This window comes from Erinaceus europaeus, chromosome 6, assembly GCF_950295315.1.
Source record: "Erinaceus europaeus chromosome 6, mEriEur2.1, whole genome shotgun sequence".
NCBI classification, from domain to species: domain Eukaryota; kingdom Metazoa; phylum Chordata; class Mammalia; order Eulipotyphla; family Erinaceidae; genus Erinaceus; species Erinaceus europaeus.
In genome coordinates, this window is record NC_080167.1 from 30,404,571 (window position 1) to 30,418,513 (window position 13,943).

Here is a 13,943-nt window from a genome sequence, read left to right on the forward strand (position 1 = left end):
CACAACAAATTAAGCTCTTTTGCTGTCTTGCTTTATCTATCTACCCATTCATCTATTTCTTCCCTTCAGAGGGGGAAAGGAAGTCCAGAAGGAGACAGCGACTGTTCTCAGAAGACCTGCGGCTGCACTGCTTGGAGGCGCTGAGCACCTCGCCCCACGGATCCTTCCCCTGGGGTCCCGGAGTTCCTCCGGAAGCATCGCTGCGGCGCGCCGCTGGCCCTGGGAACCGCGCACCCGTTTCGTTCCAGTCCCGCGGGGCCTCAGGACAGATGGCGCCCGCGCCCAATCGCGGGGCGGGGCCGAGAGGCCGGCAGGTGCTGGCCAATGGGAGTCCTCAGAGCTGGCGGGGAGGCGGGGCCTCAGGGGCGGGCGGGCGGCAGCGTCAGGAACCCGCGGGGCAGACCCGGACCCCGGTAGGAGCCCGCTGAGCTGGAGGAGGAGGAGCGCCACCGCGCCCCTGCCTTGGCTGCCCTCGCGAGCGCAGGCAGACAGCTTCAGCAGTAGCTGGCGGGCCGGGGTCGCCTCCCGCCAGAGTCGGGCGCCAACCGAATTGTTCCGGATGGGCAGCGGCGGGCGGCGAGGCGGTGGCCCCTGGACTTGCCGCAGCGCTCTCGCAGGCTGTAGCAGGTCCCTGCGGGCTGCGTCTCCGAGGTGCGTGTGGGACGGGGAGCGAGGCTGAGAACAGCTCCGGGAGACCTCGGGTCGGGTCCGAGCGCCGCCTGAGCGAGGACTGACCTGAGGTGACGGGGTCTCCCCGAGAGCTCTTACGGTGTGTGTGTTTGTGTGTGTGTGTGTGTGTGTGTGTGGGTGATGGCGGGACTCACTGGAGCTTCCAGCCTGGAGCATCAGGACCCGGGCGAGGGGCCTGGGGCTGGGACGAGAGGGGGGCGCGGGCCCAACGTGCGATTGGCTGATGAGCCCTCACTCTCGATCCTTGATTGAAAGAGGAGCTGATGCCGCTGCTTTTCTCAAAGTTATCGATCGGCCGAAAGGTTATCTGTCTCGGTGACAGATACTGGTCGCCCCTGATGCAGGCAGCGCTACTTGCTGAACTTGCTGCGGGCTAGGTTCCTCCTGGAAGGTGCGCACCCCGACAACTCTCGGCTCCCTCTTTGTACTGCCCAGGGCTGAAAGCCCCCTCTACTCAGCCGCAGAGTCCCGCTGCATCCCGCTCTCGGTCCTGGCCGGGTCTTCTCGTATTGTTAAAGCTAGTTTGACCATGTCCTGGGAGTATCCACACGAGCACCTTCAGATTAATTTTCTTGTGCGGCAAACCCAGAAAATCAATTTCAGTTCATCATCAAGCGAGAGATGCTGCTCGGGAAGGGAAAACAACTTGGCATTACCCCTCTGGGACATATTTGTCATCATTAACCTGCTTCAGTTAAATTAATTCAGCCCAAGATGACTCCAGCGTGAGTACTGGAAAGATCAAGTGCATTGGTCATGGGACTGTGGTTATTCAACTGTGAATTTCGTCAAGATAAAATTTTATTTAGACACTGAGTTTTGCTTCGACGTAGACTTGGTTTTAATAAGGATGGCTTAAAAAAAAAACAACAAAGAATCTTGGTGATTCTCATAGGCTTGCTCAGTAAGTTCAAATTAGTCACTGAGCTTTTTTCTTTTCTTTGCCTCTTTTGTCTGCAGTTTTCATTTCTAGATGCTAACACTAGATGGCTTTCTTATGACAGGCATTTAGTAAACTGCTTTGGAGTTGCCTATCTGCAATCCAGGTTGTAATTCTCCTAATTTTATGATTACCAACGAGAGGAAAAAAATCTTCAGTATTCCTGCTTGGAATATTCTTTTCTTGGAAATACAGTTTCCTTACAAAGCCAGTATTCATGTATGTATCAAAAGGTGAATTCTTATTTCTCGTACTCTTAGAAGCCAAAATTCAAGAGACAATTTGTTTATAGTTTTTAGTCTCAATTTTAAGAATGTCTCATGTTTTGACTTATTTGAAGAATTCAGAGTTCTACAGTGAGATTCATAATTCTGGATAAGCACCACTAATACTTATGATGCTTACCACTTGATTTAGTAGTTTACTACTTTTTCAGAGAGAGAAAAATTAGTATTATTTATGGGAAAATACAACCTTTCAAAATAGCACTGGTGTTTTCTAAAAAGTTCATTGATGCATTTAGACGAGAAGTACTTGAGGTTTATATGCATGACTCATTTGGAGGATTATATATTAGGGACTTTTTCTTTATCTTTTTCTGTATTTATATTTAGTTTTTCATTTCCAAACAGAATTCTTTTATGGGAAGTACAATAGGCCGTAGCTGGTCATTTCAACAGCAGTTGGTTATCAGTATTTGTTTTAAATATTTTATATCTTAAGAAAGATCATGACAGCCTATTCAAATCTTGCCTAGGCAGGAAAACTTATTTATAACCTGAAGACGTTAACTTGAAAATCTTTGGTCTGGGAGGTGCACAGTGGGTAAAGTGTTGGAACCTAAGGATTGTGGTCTTGAGTTAGAGGTCTGGCAATGCAAATGCCATAGAGTGATGTTCTAGTTCTTTCTTGCTGTTCTCCCCCATAGATATATAAATCTAAAGAATTAAGAAAGAAATATCTTGAGAATTTCAGTAGACCTCTCATTAATTGTTTTATCTTCTTTAAAAAATGTTGAATTTATTCTAATTGTATTCATAAATAGCTGAAGAAACATAAACCTCTCTAAAACATCTGAGAAGTAGGGGATGAAATGAAACAGCTTTTATCAGTACCTACATGCTACCTATAGATGGAGTGAAATGAACTTGAATAAAAGCAGTATGAGCATTTGCTCTGGAAAATAAAGTGAGAGATAAATGAAAGGTATGGAGGTGGAGCTTTTGAGAATTGGCTGCAGATTTTACCCAGCTGCTCTCATTTTTTTCTTTTAAAGTATTTGTGTGTGTGTCTGTGTGTGTGTGTGTATATATATATATATACTTAAAATATTTTATTTATTTATGAGAAAGATAGGAGGAGCGAGGAAGAACCAGACATCACTCTGGCACATGTGCTGCCGGGGATCAAACTTGGGACCTCATGCTTGAGAGACCAAAGCTTTATCACTGTGCCACCTCCCAGACCACATATATATTTTTTAAATCTTAGTCTTTCTCAGAGTGCTTTAATTCTGTGGAATGTAACAGGGAATCTATCAGAGCATCATGATTGTAATAAAAACTATGTAATACAGATAAGTCTTTTTCTTGAGTCTAGGAATTTTGATACTAAGCTTAGTAAATACCTGCCTACCTTGGAGGACTTTTTAGTTTTTCACCTGAAGCAAAAAGGCTAGTGGGTTATTCATTTTAAATACTAGTGAGTCCTGTGAAAGGGTACTTGTAGTTGAAACTGGTTGAAGTGCTATGTTTGGTCATCAGAACTACTTTGAAAGAGGTGTTTACTGCATACTTGGCAGAGAACTGTGTTTATATGGATACAGCCCCCTAGTTTCTAACCATAATTGGTAAATGCATTTTTTTTAATAGATTGAGGAAGACATTGAGTCTTTGAATTTTTGGTGTGGTTTAATATTACATGACCTTTCTGACATGCTGAATTTGAAGAGAATTTAGTCTATTAAGGTTAACTGAAAAATCAAACAAAGGTTTTCATTCTGTTTTAAACATGAATGAAATGTAAAAAAAATTCCTAAAAAAATTACAGGGAACTGTGTTCCAGATTTTCTTCTATCAGTGCACTTAATTCCCTTACAAGATATTGGACTACATAAAAGATTAGGTGAGACGTCTACTTTCTTCCATTACTACCTTTCACAAATGAGTTTGGACAAAATATTTCCGGGATTTTAGGTTTATTTAAAATATATATATTAAAAATTAAGTAAATGACTGGTTGATTGGGATAGCTTATACATTTTAATTACTGTGTCTTTTTTTTCACTTATAGTAAGTTTGTATGTGAACATTTTTCAGAGTTGTAGCTACATGGTTTACTTTTTTTTTTGTCTGGTCCTTCACCTTTCCAGGTCATTTTTTTTTTTTTGGCCAGAGATATGGAGAGAAATTTATTTGAGCATCAAAATTTCCTCAATCTGGTGTGAGCTGGGCTTGAACCTGGGTGGTATGCATGATAAAGCAAGCTCGCTGTCCAAGTAAGCTATTACTGACCTTACTTGGCTTACTTTGAAATTCTTTAGAAATCATTTCTCTATTCCAGTCACAGTTAAGTTAGAGCTATAGTAGCGGAGAGTAACAGTATGATTTAATCTCAAGTAGAGATTTTTGTCTCTTATTAAGAGATAAAATCATTTGTACTTGAACTCATGAACTTTGGTTTCAAAAAGTGGCTGAAAGAGCCAGACTTGGTAGTAGAGACTCTGTTTCTTGAAGAATTTCATATTTGATATAATCCAACTCCTTGATATGCTCCCTCCTTTTATCATGTGAAAAATTGTATAGCCAAGTTTGATAATAAGAGAAAAAAATGAAGTAAGATAAGTTTGTCAGTTAGTTCTCTGTATCATAGTTTTTTATTTTTATTTATTTATTATTTGATAGAGACAGAGGGAAATTGAGAGGGTGGGATAGAAAGGGAGAGAGACAGAGACACCTGCAGCCCTGCTTCACTACTTGTGAAGCTTTCCCCTTGCAGGTGGAGTATACTATAGTTTTCTGTGCCAGAGAGGACTTTATGGATAGTCCTTCATATTGTTCTAGTATTTTTTGTTTTCATCCACCTATAAAAACTTAAAAACCGGGAGTCGGGCGGTAACACAGCGGTTAAGTGCACGTGGCGCAAAGCGCAAAACACAAAGCACAAGGACCGGAGTAAGGATCCCAGTTTGAGCCCCTGGCTCCTCACCTGCAGGGGAGTTGCTTCACAGGCAGTGAAGCAGGTCTGCAGGTGTCTATCTTTCTCTTCCCCTCTGTCTTCCCCTCCTCTCTCCATTTCTCTCTGTCCTATTCAACAAGGACATCATCAACAACAAGGGCAACAAAAGGGAAAATATATAATAAAAAACCCCTTAAAAACCTAAACATTTACATTATAGGGGTTGTAGATTTATCGTTATTTGACATTAAAAATTAAAAGCAATTACTGTATACTATCAATGTCTTTTTTAATGTGTGAGCAGTCATTGATCATTCATCAGTTCATGCACTAAGTCAGTAATCAGTGGTGATGATCAATGATGCATCAATATACATTTATACACCAAAATGAAGAATATATATGTATATATACATATATACACACATACATATATACATATATATCCAGGCATTTTTATCATCCACAGATGGTGATTATTATAGTTATCCCTATACATGAATATATACTGACTCCATGTATACTTTTTCCTTTTTGCAGGAACCAGTAAAAACTACACTAAAGTAGTTTTAAGAAATTAATATCTCAACTCTCAAACTAACTCTTCTTTGATGTTTGAATTCCTTTGTATATTTTATAAGGGTTCTTCGAACAATAACTGAATATTGCCAGTAAAGGCTGGATTTCTTCAACATCTTTATCTTTTATTTTATTATTTATTTATTTATTTATTTACTATTTACTACTGGAAGGTGCCCTTTTGCATATAGAATGAAAACCCATTTTATCCTATTTATTCCCTTCAGAACAAATCCTTCTTTAGAGGTATTTAGTTCTTCATTGAACAGTACTTGTCAAAGTTGGGGTCAAAACCATTTTCTTAACTCAACTTGATGTATATAGAGTGAGCATGTTTTTTATCTTGCATATTCTGCTTTCACTGATGTAGTCTAAGTTTCTGTTCACTTTTCTGGTGGCTACACTCTTCACACTCCCTGTTTGCTGAAACCCTAGAGTCCTTAATCACATGCCAGGTCTTCCCTTTCATGCATTACAGTCATTGTAGACCTGGCATTCATTGAGTATCATTCTTCTTTTTTAAAATTTTTTACATTTATTTATTTATTTATTTTCCCTTTTGTTGCCCTTGTTTTTTATTATTGTTGTAGTTATTATTGTTGTTGTTACTTATGTTGTTAGATAGGACAGAGAGAAATGGATAGAGGAGGGGAAAGCGGGGAGAGAAAGATAGACACCTACAGACCTGCTTCACCGCCTGTGAATTGACTCCCCTGCAGGTGGGTAGCCGGGGGCTCAAACTGGGATCCTGATGCCAGTCCTTGCACTTTGCACCACCTATGTTTAATCCACTATTGCCCGACCTCCGAGTATCATTATTCTTTAATTTTTTAAATATTTATTTATTCCCTTTTGTTGCCCTTGTTGTTTTATTGTTGTAGTTATTATTGTTGTTGTCGTCGTTGTTGGATAGGACAGAGAGAAATGGAGAGAGGAGGGGAAGACAGAGAGGAGGAGAGAAAGATAGACACCTGCAGACCTGCTTCACCGCCTGTGAAGCGACTCCCCTGCAGGTGGGGAGCCGGGGTTCGAACCGGGATCCTTATGTGGGTCCTTGTGCTTTGCGCCACCTGCGCTTAACCCACTGCGCTACAGCCCGACTCCCGTATCATTATTCTTATGGTTCCTTTCAGAATTTTCTTCTGTTATTTAGCACTATCAACTTAGATAAAATGTCATCAGAGCATGGAGAAAAAGAAGGAACTTTTATTTAATTTCAGAATCGGTGTTTCATGTTTGGTCAGGAGTAAGGTCAGCCAACAGTGGAACATAGCCAGTATTTACAATTAGATCAAGTCTTTGAGCTGAGAAAGGTCCATTATCCACCAGCATCTAGTCACTAGCATCCAGGTCTTTCTCTCTGACCAAAAGGACAAGTTCACCCTTATTTGCAGTGTGCTCTGCTTGATTTGAATCTACAGCACTTATCTTGTTTAACAATCCATATTTCTTACCTATATTACTTTGTGTATGTTTATCTTCTGACTCACCTTAATAGATCTTACATGCCATGTGGGCACAGGCATTTCTGGTTTTCCCCTGCCATGTGTGTAGTTTTTGTCACATAGTAGGCTCTTAGCAAACACACTTGTTCAAGGAGTGATTGATTGAAAGCTATAGGTTTATACATGAAGAAACTATGTATCTTGGCTTTTGTTGAACTTAGTGTTGCTTTATGGTTATTTCTTGTTGCAGCAAGTGTTGAGTTTTAGTAACCTTTTATGCCTCATCGTCTATTTTGCATAGGTCATTTGAAATCTTTCCCATATGGGGTAAGGCTCTGGAGACAAACTGCTGAGGTTGTCTGCCCAGGGAAGTCAGGATGGCATCCTGGTAGCACTTGCAAGTTGGTGGCTGAAAGGCAGTAAGATATAAAGCAGAACAAGTTGTTTAATAAACAGGAACCCAAGGTAAGAATAGAGCAGTGTGGAAAGAAGCTAAGAAGTCTATTTTTGGAATGTTCCAAGGGGCCCATGACTTTAGAACTTTTGCCTGAACTCTATAGCTAGCAATCAGGTGAATTAAAAGTATTGTCTGGGAAGATGGTGTCAGAGTTGAGAATAGGACTAGAAAGCTGGATTAGGGCAGAGGGTATTCATATTTAGCACAGGAGTCTGAGTCCCTGTCAGTCTGAGCTCATAGTCCATGGTCATAGCTAGGAACATTCTAGGCTGCACTCATTTCAGGACTGATTTTCCTTGAGTGGCAGAGTAGGTTGACCCAGCCTCCCTATGGAGAGTGGGGCTATCCCTACCATTGCTGCTCTACAGTGAGGCTAGAATCCTAGAGAAGCCCACAAAAGGCCTTATTATGATGTTCCTGATGGAAGTGACCAGTGATGGTGGAGAGAGGGATCTATTAGAGGACTAGGTCCATCGTATCCTTGTGGTAATCCAAGGATTCCCTGCCTAGAGCCCCAGATGATGGGGTGGCCTGCTAGTAACAAAAAAGGCCATCATTAAAGTGTGCCAGTATCTTGCTTTTATCCAGTTTTTGTAGTCCTTACTTTATCTGTTAAGATTAGGCTTAAAGTGGTCAAGGGAAGTTAAGTAGGGGGTAGGAGAGGAGGGTATCTAGGCATAAGTAATAAATACTTTGATTAGGTACTTTATGGTGTCTTCTTTAGGTCTTTTCAAAGTCTGGTCATAAAGGGCTAGCTGAGCCTATGAGGATCTAATAAGACTCCAGTTCATTTAAAAGCTGTGGTTTTGGGGGTGGGGAAGCTGTGGTTTGGGTTGATCAATAAAGATAACCATAACAGAAGAGAAATAATTACTTCTGAATGGTATAGTATTGCCTTTAGTCCTTTGTTTCTCAATATCAGTGAATGCAGGAGGATGGAAGGAGAGAGGAAGTGAAGAAGATGCATGCATATAGGAAGCATGGATGGATGCATGTAGGAAGCATAGAATTACCCAGCTGTTGTCGAAGGAGACAGTTGCTGGTCCAGACTTGTGCTAATGAGCTTAGTGTTCCAGTTAAAAAAAAAAAATCCCTATACTACCAACAGTTGCTTGTTATTAATTAGAAACTTAGTGATTTGTGGTAGTAGTCCTTCTGATTGAGTCAAGTTATCTTTTGTTGTTGTTGGGGAATGAACATGTGATCATGCAGAAAAGATTTCTTTAGTTCTGGAGTCTTTGCCAAGATTAAAAGAAGTACAAGAGGAAAACAATTTTTGTTTTGCATTTATACTTTGCTAGATTTGCATAATCTTTGTTGAAGTCAGTTGAATGTGAATCTCTAAATAAATTTCAGGCATTTAAATATTTAAAAGGAATCATCCACAGTACTTTACTCACTCAAAGAATAAGTGCTTACAACAAAGAAAATAACCCCCTTGCAGATGTAGCCCATACAGACTTTGTTCACCTTGTCATAGAATTATAAAACACTAATAGCAAAGCTAGAATTGGAACATTCATTGAAATGCTTAGCTGGCACTGCTCCAAAATATTGTTTCCCTGGTAGAGAAAGCAGGGCAATTTGTTTAAAACTGGCAGTAGGCCAGTCAGAAGATCTCTGACGCAATCATTGCTGTAACTACTTTGCTCCCACTGCTAATTTTAGGGCAGTTAAATCTGGGTGATGTCTGATGGCTGCTGTCTCTGTGCGTCTGGTAATGTGAAGCTTTCTAAATTCATCCTCAGCCTGGCACCATGATTTTCAGTTCTTTCCCAAAAGAGCTGGAGAGCAGAGCTGTGTTGGCTTGGTTCAGAATATGTGGTTGGGGTGAGATGCAAAGCCTTAGGAGGGTTTCAGGAGACACCACTTTGAATCTGACAGGTTTTTTTTTTTGTCATTCCAACCATAAGGACTTATCTCACATAGAATTCCCTTGTAATAGCACAGGGGATGTGGCATGGAGGATGAAGAGCAGTATCAGTCCAGAATCTTCCCTTTATGAGCAGAATAATGACAGCATTCACTCATTTTCCTTCCTGTTCCTACATGCATGTAGAGGTTTAAAATGTAATTATTTATTTATTTTTATTTATAAAAAGGAAACATTGACAAAACCATAGGATAAGAGGGTTACACCTCCACACAATTCCCACCACCAGAACTCCGTTCTCCCCCCGCCCGATAGTTTTCCTATTCTTTAACCCTCTGGGAATATGAACCCAAGGCCATTGTAGGATGCAAAAGGTGGAAGGTCTGGCTTCTGGAATTGCTTCCCCAATGAACATGGGTGTTGACAGGTTGATCCATACTCCCAGCCTGCCTCTCTCTCTAGTAGGGTGGGGTTCTGGGGAAGTGGAGCTCCAGGACATATTGGTGGGGTTGTATGATCAGGGAAGTCTGGTTGGTATCACGCTAGCATCTGGAACCTGGTGGTTGAAAAGAGAGTTAACATACAAAGCCAAACAAATTGTTGAACAATCATGAACCTAAAGGCTGGAATAGTGCAGATGAAGAGTTGGGGGGTCCTCCATTTTGTAAGTAGCTAGTAGGCATATTTTAGTTATATTCCAAAGGGCCTGTGGCTATACTAGCTTTTTTTTTCTTTTTTTTTTCTCCCTGAGCCTAAAATCTGATATGCAGGTGGATTGGAGTTATTGTTTGGGGAGATGATGTCATGGCTGGAAAAGGAACAGAAAGCTGGATCAGGGAAGAGAGTAGCTCCCTAATATGGGAAAGGGGTATAAATATTGTTGAGTGTAAACCCCATTGATTTGATGTGATCTGGGGCCCATAATTAACTTAGGAGCCTGTGTGACCTCTGCATCCCTCTGGATCTGAGCTCACATTCTGTGGTCATGAGTAGGAACATTACATGCTGCCCCAAATATCGACCCATCTTCCTCAGGTGCAGCATAGAGTATGCTGTCCATTCACTGAAGGGAGGAGGGAACATTCTCTAGCGTTGTTGATCCACGTTGAGGGCAAGGTCCTATGGGGGCCCCCCAAAGGGTAAAATGGAAACTTTATCTTTTTTTTTTCTATATCCTTTCCTTGAAATGGTGAAACTAAGTAGAAATTTTTTTTCTGAAAATTTCATAATATTTTATAGAAGCAATGTAGAATTTCATTATTGTGAAAGAGAATTGAGGTCAGGGGTTATTTAGTAAGGCACTTGGATTCCTATACAGTGAATATGATCCAGCTCTAAAGTCAGCATATAGAGCCACACAAACCTCAAGTTTTTTTCAGCTCTTAACAGGCTAAGATTTAGTTAACTGGGCCACCCTAGGGTGTAGAATTCCTGAGGGTAGAGCTCTTATCACTTTATCCCTTTACTGTCCTCACCTCCAGCTTCCATTAAGTGTCTGGAATATGCAGCAAATTAACATTTCAGAGCTCAGTGGTCTCCTCCTTCTGGTTATCCTCAGATGAAGCTCTCTCATTCTGTAGGCTCAGAAATAGAAGAGAATGGTTTAACAGCTTGGGTCTATTATATGAACAGCCTTATTTGGTGATGAACCTCTTTATTTATATTTCCTTTTGTTGCCCTTTTTTAAATTGTTGTTGCAGTTATTATTGTTGTTATTGATGTTGTCATGTTGTCGTTGTTAGGACAGAGAAATGAGGAGAGGAGGGGAAGACAGAGGGGGAGAGAAAGATAGACACTTGCAGACATGCTTCACTGCCTGTGAAGCAACTCCCCTAGTGGGGAGCCCAGGTCTCAAATCCGGATCCTTACGTTGGTCCTTGTAAGGTCTGGGGTTTGAAGCTGAAGCTCAGCTGCCCCACCTTGAAGGCTAGTGGGCAGAACCACTACACTATGTCAGCACTCTGACAGTATAACTTCTTTCAGATGAAAGCTATGTATGGTTCCTTGCCTGAACATTGCATCCACTATTTCTGAGTGTATTAAGTTGCTTTCAATGTACTATTTGCTATAGTTCACTTTACTTTTATATTTTATGCCATAATAGAAAGTGCTGAATACTGTTTGTAGTTTTTTTAAACACAATCAACATAGTTTCTGTTTAATCACCGCATAATTTTCCTCAACTTAAAAAAAATTTAATTATGTTTTATTTACTTACTTATTGGATAGAGACAGCCAGAAATTGAGAGGAAGAGGAGGTAGAGAGAGAGAGATACAGAGGGATACCTGCAGCACTGTTTTACCACTTGTGAAGCTTTGCCCCTACAGGTGAGGACCAGGGGCTTGAACCCGGGTCTTTGTGCACCCCGTGGTTCCTTTTTATTTTATCTTTTTTATGGAGAGATTGATGATTTATAGTTAACAGTATATGCAGTTGTTTGGTACAAAATTTCTCAGTTTTCTGCATAACACTCTAACCCCCTCCTAGGTCCTCCACTGTCGTGCTGTAGGACCTGAACCCTCCTCCCCGCAAGAGTCCTTTACTTTGGTGCAATATACCAAACCCAGTCAAAGTTCTGCTTTGTGTTTACCCCCCCTACCTTTTTTTTTTCCTTATTTATCTGCTTCTGTCTATGAAGTAGATCATTCCATTTTCATCCTTCTCTTCTGGTTTATTTCACTTAACATGATTTCTTCAAGCTCCACCCAAGATGAGGTGAAGAAGGTGAATTCACTTTGCTTAACAGCAGAACAGTATTGCATGGTGTGTATATACCACAACTTTCTCAGCCACTTATCTGTTGTTGGACATCTGGGCTGCTTCCAGGTTTTGGCTATTAGAAATTGTGCTGGTATGAATATAGGTATACATAGATCTTTTTGGATGGGTGTGTTTGGTTCCTTAGGATATATTCCTAGGAGAGTAATTAGTTGCCAGGTCATAGGGTAGGTCCATTTTTAGCCTCCTGACAGTTCTCCAGACTGCAAATATATATATTTCTCCCTTCCCTTCCCTTCCCTCCCCTCCCCTCCCCTCCCCTCCCCTCCCCTCCCCTCCCCTCCCCTCCCCTCCCCTTCCTTCCCCTCCCCTCCCCTCTCCTCTATTCTTCTCTGTTTTCTCTTCACTCAACAGAGAAGAATTGAGAGGGGGGGGAGGCAGATAGAGGGAGAGAGAAGGATAGACACCGGCAGACCTGCTTCACAACTAACGCAATATTCCTCACACAGATGGGAGCAAGGGCTTGAATTGGGCCCATGAGTATAGTACTATGTGCACATAACCAGATGTGCCACTGCCCAGCCCCCTACCCCAACCCTAGTCTGTTCTTCACAGGGGTTGGACCAATTTACAGTCCCACCAGCAAGCAGAAGGGTTCCTTTGCCCCCACAACCTCTCCAGGATTTGTTGCTGCTACCTTTTCTGATGTATGATATTCTCACAGGAGTGAAATGGGGAGCCAGGTGGTGGTTCACCTGGTTGAGTGCACATGTTATAATGCTCAAGGACCCAGGTTCGATCCCTCGGTCCTTACCCTGGTTCCTCAACTGCAAGGGGAAAGCTTCATGAGTGATGAAGCAATGTTGCATGTGTCTCTTTGCCTCTCTCCCTCTCTATCACCTCCTTCCCTTTCGATTTCTGGTTGTTTCTTTCTAATAAATAAATAATGATAATTAAAAATTAAAAAAAAAATTTTAAAAAGTAGTGTAATGGTATCTTAATGTTTTTTTTTAATTTGCATTCCTTTGATAGTCAATGACTTGAGCATATTTTCATGATTGTGGCCTTTTGGATTTCTTCTATGGTGAATATTTTGTTCATATTCTCTCCCCATTTTTATATTGGGTCTTTTTTGTTGTTGTTGCTCTTTCCTTAACTTTGTATCATGCAAATTTTCAAATATACAGATAAATTGAAAGAATTATGTAATATAGTGTATAGACCTACATTCTACAGTGTTAACATTTTGCAATATTTACTTATTTACCTTAATACATCAATCTAGTTATCTTTTATTGGGTGAACTCCAAAATAAGTCACACACATAAGTACACTTGATCACTAAGCACTTTGAAGTGAAATGCATTTTACATCTATCATTTCATGAGAGTAGATAGCTTTGTACACGCTGCAATCCACATTTTTATTTGGATAAACCCACTACCCCAGAAAATTCTTTCATGTCTCTTTTCAGTTGTTTACCACCATCTCCCAGACAACCTCCCTTCCTATTTTTTTTGCCATATTTGTTTTACCTGTTCTTGAACTTCATATAAATTAAATCAAGCAGTAGATAACTCTCCTGTGTAAAGTTCTTTTTCACTCAATGTTTTTCTCTGTTTACCAGTATCTTTAAACATATTACAACAGCAGATTTTCTTTTCCTTTATTTTGATAATGTACCCTTTTTGGAGACTTATACTGTTCAGTGATTTTTAAGAACCATTTTCTTTAGGTATTTTGTATTTTGCTAATGTCTCCTCTTGCCCTTTTTGGAAAAAAAGTCATTTTCTGATGTGGTCTCATCTTACATCCCACCCATTTATTCTGAAAAAATGGGTGCTTTCTCTTAGTCTGCTCACACATGCTGCAGTGTCAGCTCAGGCAGCTTAACAAGACCTCCTTTTCTTTTGTTTCTAAAACAGTGACTCCTAACACATTACCTTTTTGTGTGTGCTAGTTGGAAAACTAGTAAAAGATGATTTTTCTACTGCATTGGCGGAGCCTGTACGTTTGTGCTTAACTTGTATGTATGTTTGAAATACGGAAGTATTTCTAAGGCA

At 40.8% G+C, this 13,943-nt stretch overlaps 1 protein-coding gene across 9 annotated transcripts in view; it reads left to right on the forward strand.

Annotated features, from left to right (window-relative positions):
* The first annotated feature begins 376 nt into the window (after nt 1–376).
* SIPA1L2 (signal induced proliferation associated 1 like 2) overlaps nt 377–13,943 on the forward strand; it is a 298,020-nt gene continuing 284,453 nt past the window's right edge. For 8 of the 9 annotated variants that reach the window (XR_009550211.1, XM_007536224.3, XM_060191984.1 and 5 more), the window contains exon 1: nt 377–651. The gene's annotated coding sequence lies outside the window, so the exon portion shown is untranslated. The other variant, XM_060191983.1, reaches the window with a different exon arrangement.